At 38.0% G+C, this 7,027-nt stretch overlaps 1 pseudogene; it reads left to right on the top strand.

Moving 5' to 3' along the window:
• Positions 1-5,797: 5,797 nt before the first annotated feature.
• On the top strand, positions 5,798-5,914 carry LOC145268926 (5S ribosomal RNA; annotated as a pseudogene).
• The last annotated feature ends 1,113 nt before the right edge of the window (positions 5,915-7,027 follow it).

Consider the following 7,027-nt stretch of genomic DNA (forward strand, 5'->3'; position numbering starts at 1 on the left):
AAAAGTTTTAAAAATTTGTGAAGCAAGCGACCACTTCTCTGAAAAAAGCCTTTTGTAGACATACAGAAAAAGCAAACACACATACATACATTTTCGCTTTTATATATAGATTAGCGATAACAAGACATGATGAGAAGGAACTAAGACTTTAGTAAAAAGAAATTCATGAACATTATTAGCATTATTCCTCCTATCATGCTTTATTTTTTTGAAAGTCATGTCGTTGTCCTGAATATTTAATGTGGCTACATTAGGTGAAATGCGTCCGATATTATGTAAAAAAAAAAAAAAAAAAAAAAAAAAAAAAAAAAAAAAAAATTAAAACATTTGAAAGAAACAAGGAAAAAAAAAAAAAAAGAAGATTGTCCGCTAAAAAGGTGTAAATTAAAGGTTGTCTCTTCCAATGTGATTTTGTTATTTGTATTGAACTATGTAGCACAATATTATTTTCTGAGTATTTATTAAAATTCTAGAGGAGACTGTAGACTCCGACACTTTCTGTAAATATTCGTTGCGCTCTGGGTGCGTGCATGCCACTACCGTGGAGAACTACCCTCTAACTGCTAATGTTCGTATCTTACGTTTTTCTGTTAAGGCCAAGTTCGTCATTTCAATCTCGAAAAGATCTCCTGATCTGGTTTTGACGGTGTTAAACTTGCAGCTAATATTTGCATTCTCTTTTTGAGTTATTTTATTCAGTATAAAAGTGTGTGTGTGAGAGAGAGAGGACAATTCTCAACCTATATACTCAACAAATTTTTTATTTACAGACTTGAAATTTAGTATATAGGGTATTCAGACAGGTGGAAAACTTTTTAATCAGTTTTCATCCAGAAAAAAGGCAGCTAAGGAGTCAAAATTGAAAAATTAGTACGTGCTGGGGAGGAGGAGGGGGGGTAATCGGATTTTTATCTGTTTGTCAAATGTTTCACGAGTGCGCATGCGTGAATCATTCACATGACAGATTCTTTATGTTAAGAATAAGTAGGTTTGAAAACACTTTTTAAAGATTGTGTCCAGCTGGCCTAATGGTTATCGTACTTACTTATTGGTTTTAGTTTGTTTTTTTTTATTTACAAGTTAAAAAGTTAGAAAAAACATAATATTCGCGTGCACATGTTTCAGTTTCTTTCCATTTTTTTTTTTTTTTTTTTTTAAAGGAATTTAACGTTACGTTTAATACCTATGATATTTCTATTTATAATAAATAAGAATTCTGCATTAATTAAAATATAATACATATTTTACGACCAGGCAATGGTGGACAGCTTTTTTCTTTTTTTTTTTTTTTTTTTTTTTTTTTTAATTCAATTTTCACCCCAAACAAGACACAGTGCCACTTTGAAGCAGGGGGCTACTATTAGGGAATTAATTAGCGGGGTCATTATGAAGGGAGAAGAGTAGAAAGATGTTTGTTAACATTACACTTGAACTTCTGCATATCACTGCAGTTGGGAAAGCAGAATCCCGGAAGGGAGTTCCAAAGCCCCGCAGTTCTGGGGAAGAAACTATTGGAGTAAAAGGCTTTCTTGCACCTAGGGATCTCTACTGTAAAGGGATTAGACTTACTAGCTTGTCGGGTTTGTCGGGGGTAGTTACGTCGGGGAGGTACAAGTGTTTGCAGTTCGTCAGAGCATTCACCATTAAAGTATTTGTAGAACAGGCAAAGGGATGCAACATCTCGTCGATGGGACAGAGGTTGAAGCCTAGATGACAGTTCAGGACCTATCAGGTTGGCGACTCTTTTTTGAACCCTGTCCAGGAGCGAGAGACAAGCAGCAGATACACCAGCCCAGATGTGACAACAGTACTCCATACATGGGCGAATGGTTGCCTTATAGAGGTATAGGATACTGGCAGGCGTAAGTAGTTTTCTAGCACGGTAGAGGGAGCCAACCTTCCTTGCAGCAGCCTTGGCAATGCTCTCAATGTATCTATTCCAGTTCATATTCCCTGTAAACGTTAGGCCGAGGAGTTTAAAAGAAGTACTTTCAGGCAATGTGTTCTTGGCCATTGCTATTGGTGGTAGAGAAGGTTTCTTGTAGTTATTGAAGGAAACAAGCTTAGTCTTAGCAGCATTGAATGTGACCAACCATTTTTGTCCCATTCCACTACGGATTGGAGGTCATCCTCTAGTGTTTCTGCCATTTTCTTGGATATGTGTTCATTTGTTTTCCCCTCATATCTGTTATAGAGAGTGGTGTCATCGGCAAATATACCCATCTCCGAAACAATTTTATCAGGGAGGTCGTTTATGAATATCAGGAATAATAGAGGTCCAAGGATAGACCCCTGAGGTACTCCCGCATTTATGTCATATTGTTTGGATGTACGTCCGTCGAGGACAACTTTGATTTTTCTATTACTTAAGAAGGATGTAATTACATTATGAATTCTTCCAGTGATTCCATATGATCTAATTTTCCTTAGAAGACCATCGTGCCATACCCTGTCAAAATTCTTAGATATATCAAGGGCCACCGCTCTACCCTCCCCTGTTTTATCCAATGAACGGTATATACGTTCAGAAACTACAGTTAAGATATCTGCTGTTGAACGGGCTTGCCTGAATCCATATTGTTTGTCAGTCAGGAGTTTAGCAGCTGTTAGTTGCTGGACTAGGGCTTGATTAACTAAGGACTCAAATATTTTGGCGAAAAGCGGGAGGAGGCTAATGGGGCGATAATTTAGTGGGTCAGTTCTTTCACCAGAATTCTTGAAGACTGGTACCACAGAGGCGGTTGCTAGCTAGTTGTTTTATACTTGTAAGCTCTGCAGCTGCAAATGTTAGAAACAACATGGACAAAAGTGAAAAATGAGGAGAAGGACCCCGTTGGGGTGGACGATTGTTGTTGAGATACGGACAACGTGGTGTCACACCTAGAAAGCTTGATGGAATATGATGGCAGGGAGGATTTGACCTGTAGGTCGCTGACCCCTATTTTGAATTGCGACAAGAATGTTGTTAATGTTTATCTCTTTAGTAATAAACTGATGAGACTATTTCACATGTGTTTGTGTTGTGTTTGTTGTTGTGTTGTATGTGGTTGTGTATGTTTTTGTGTTTGTTGTTGTGTATGTTGTGGTTGTGTTGTGTTTGTGTTGTATGTGGTTGTGTATGTTTGTGTGTTTGCTGTTGTGTATGTTGTGTTGTGTATAATGTGTGTTCTGTTTGTGTTGTTTGTTGTATGTGGTTGTGTATGTTTTTGTGGTTGTGGTTTTTGTTGTGTATGTTGTTGTGTATGTTGTGGTTGTGTATGTGTGTTCTGTTTGTGTTGCGTTTGTTGTGTTGTATGTGATTGTGTATGTTTTTGTGGTTGTTATTGTGTATGTTGTGGTTGTGTTGTGTATAATGTGTGTTGTGTTTGTGGTTGTGTATGTTGTGGTTGTGTTGTGTATGTGCGTTCTGTTTGTGTTGTGTTTGTTGTTGTGTTGTATGTGATTGTGTATGTTGTGGTTGTGTTGTGTATAATGTGTGTTCTGTTTGTGTTGTGTTTGTTGTTGTGTTGTATGTGGTTGTGTATGTTTTTGTGGTTGTGTTATGTATGTTATTGTGTTCTGTTTGTGTTGTCTTGTGGTTGTGTTTTTCTTGCAACCATATAACTTTGATGAGTACATATTGATTTTTTTTTTTTTTTTAAATCAAATATTTAGTGCTTATGACTTTGGCAGGATCCAACCCATTCTAATGGGTTGGGCCGGCTCCTCCGGTAGAACACACAGCATCCCAGATAAATGCAGACGACGTACAACAGTCCGCAGCAGCTGAGATAGTATGTATCGTTATCAGCTGGCCTCCGGGTTGTTTTTGGTTTAAGAGCTATTGTTTCATGGATAAGCCGTGTTGCAGTGCACGGTGTGACCAAACCAACAAAGTCTTCTCTTAAAAATAAGATGATGATTAACCCGACAGATGGAAGACCTGGAAGTGCCTAGTTTGAATACATTTTACAAAAACACTTGACCTTGTGTTTAACCTCCTAGAAAAGAGATAAATAAAAAAAAAATTGAAAGATCAAAAATTTCTTAAACAGTTTGGTGGAGCTAGAAAGACGAGTGTGGTTTGTCCCGATAGGGTAAAAAAAAAAAAAAAAACGAATTCAAATTTGATGTAAAAACCCAAAATTCTGTAAATTTTATTAATTTATTTATTTTTGCAGATTGTTATCCTCATCTTAGTTGTTGTTTCGGCCAACTCATCCTTTGGCCTTCTTCAGTTGGTTAACCATGACGGGATAGGAATGCTGACGCTTAACTGTATCCTCAATAATTCCTGATTTTCGTAACTGTTGTTGTCTCACCACATTTTGACCCAACTAATCCTCTTACCAGCTTTGGGTAGGATTGAAACCGCTATCTTCAGACAATGCTCACTTGGAACCGTAGAGACTTAGAAAAAAAATAAAAACACAAATTATGAAGCCTCATATTTAAGGATTCCTAAAAAATAAAAATAAAAATAAAATAATATAAAAAACATCTGTAAGTTGTGCATCTATCCACAGAAATAGATACTGTACCAGGGTGGGGATAACGAGTATTTCTTATTTGTCTGAAGGCAGGGTGGAGAATGGCTTGGCTATTTTTGTTTTTAAAAAAAAAAAAAAAAAAAAAAAAATATTATGAGTCGGGCTTTTAAAAATAAAAACACAAATTATGAAGCCTCATATTTAAGGATTCTTCCCCCCCCCCCCCAAAAAAAAATAATATAAAAATATCTGTAAGTTGTACATCTATCCACAGAAATAGATACCGTACGAGGGCGGGGGATAACAGGTATTTCTTATTCGTCTGAAGGCAGGGTGGAGAATGGCTTGTTTAAAAAAAAAAAAAATTATGTGTCGGATTTTTGACAATGTCCTATTAAAAACGATGTAAGAAGCTGATTTACTATTGGATGGCATAAAAAATTTGTAAATAGAAACATGATCTTATTATAAATTTTCATACTGTGTGTGTGTGTGCCGCGGTTTATCTCAGCCTACAGGCAACCCACCCAGTTAAGTTGGGTGCCAAAATGAAGCTTATGACCCAGCGGATGTTTTAGTGATATTTATATCCATGTTTGGTGTATGGAAATGCAAAAAAAAAAAAAACGATTTACTAAACAACGTTTTACTTACTGGATATTTTTTCCGGTACAAGGACCCTAGTTTGCCCAGCTGGTAAAAATAAACTATAAAGTAAGAGGTGGTCACCTACGGTTTATGCAATATTTATGACTTCCACCGGTTTGAACACTCTGGTTTGTCTAATGTCTTTCTTTCTTTTTTTTTTTTACAAAGGAATCACCATTTATCAAGGCCCAGAGGCCACTCGAGGATAAGAGTTAAAGCGTGTACAGTGGTCAAAAGGACAATATCATGTAAATTTGGCAAATTGGATTACTTAAGGGGAACGGCTCATCAAGAACTTGTTTACATTGGACTTGAAGACGGCCATATTGTAGTCAGCTGGAAAGCAGGTAAACGGAAGAGAGTCCCACAGGCGTGCAGTTATTAGAAAGAACCTTTGTTCATGGAATCTACATTTAGGTTTAGGCACAGATAAAGAGTGGGGTAAATTGTTTATAGTGTTTACAGCTAAATGAGTATTTCTCGCAAATGTTTGGCGAGAGGGTGGGGTGACCATAGATTGGAGCTCAGACGAACACTTGCCATGAAAATAACGATAAAGCAGAGACCGACTTGCAACGTCTCTTCTGTGAGAAAGAGGTTGCGTACCTTGCATCAGAACGTAGATATCTACTCGATCGATAGAAGAATCGCATCCATTGTGCACTTATTAGTTGTTATTCCCATACGGCATAATCGCGTTGACACACCGGTTCTCGTTAGATCACCAAAGTTAAGCAATGTTGAGCCTGGTTAGTACCAGATGGGTGACCGTTTGGGAATTCTAGGTGCTGTATGTGCTCTCCGCTTATCTCGGCATTTGTTTCCAGTCGTCCTGTACATACACTTCACTTGCCACTGGTATTCAACAATGTCGATTCAGGAGAGGTGTGGTTGGAGATTGCGTACCTCCTGACACAAAAATTTCATGCGCAGGCACCCCTTCGTGAGTATCCATAGTCTGTCAAAGACTGAAGGAGCCCCTTAGTTGTTAATTCCTATCATTCCTGAGGCAATTGTTTGGTAGACCAGGGATAAAGGATAAGCAAATAAAGTCATTAATTTTTAAAAGACATTTTTGTCTGTTCGTATGCAACTAGAAACGTGAAAGAAGGTAGTAGTTTTTACCAAAGTTTGAATCTTATGTAAGGCTAAAGTTTTTTTCGTATTTTCTTTTTTTAACCGGATATGCGCTTTATAAATTAAAACACCTCCCACACAGCTGGTCTCTGGGGTGTTTTTTCTAATCTTGGAGAGGTTCCAGATCTACAGGGCTGAACGATAAAATTGTCGCCCTAAAGAAAACAACACTATAGCTTTATTTTAAAATTTTTATTGAAAAAAAAATCAATTCAGGTAACTTGATTATGTAGTAGAGCTAAGATTTATTCAATGTAGTCGCCTTCAGCCTCAACCACCGTTTCGGTCCGGAACTGGAAGCATGCCTTTTTCACAAACACCAGCAAGAGCTCAGCGAATACTCAGCAGAGGGCGCCGATCAGGCTGGCTGTGGTATTGTGGGAGGTCATGTTAGTGATGTTCTCGACATATGACCAAATGAAGTAGTCCAGCGACTTCAGGGCGGGGGCCAGTGAAAGAAGAGAAGTCGTAACACTCCTTCTGAAGCCAAGCCTGGGTCTCTTTGGACTTGTGGGCTGACGCCAAACTTTGATCGGTAGAGAGCATGAGTTGTACAGTGGTGCATCTCCAATCTCGCTTGTTGAACGTTGCGTCACTTTCAGACATGATAGAAGGATCCTATCGCTGTTGGGATTTGTACACAACTGGCCAACTAGTAGATGATTTGCAACAAAAAAAAGAAAACCGGTTTTCATCGAATGGAAATGGAATCATTTCGTCTTTTCTAGGGTGACAATTTTATTGTTCCACACTGTGTTGCTTCATGGATCTCC

Source organism: Euprymna scolopes, chromosome 44 (assembly GCF_053919585.1).
Source record: "Euprymna scolopes isolate OS-2025 chromosome 44, ASM5391958v1, whole genome shotgun sequence".
Taxonomy (NCBI): Eukaryota; Metazoa; Mollusca; class Cephalopoda; order Sepiida; family Sepiolidae; genus Euprymna; species Euprymna scolopes.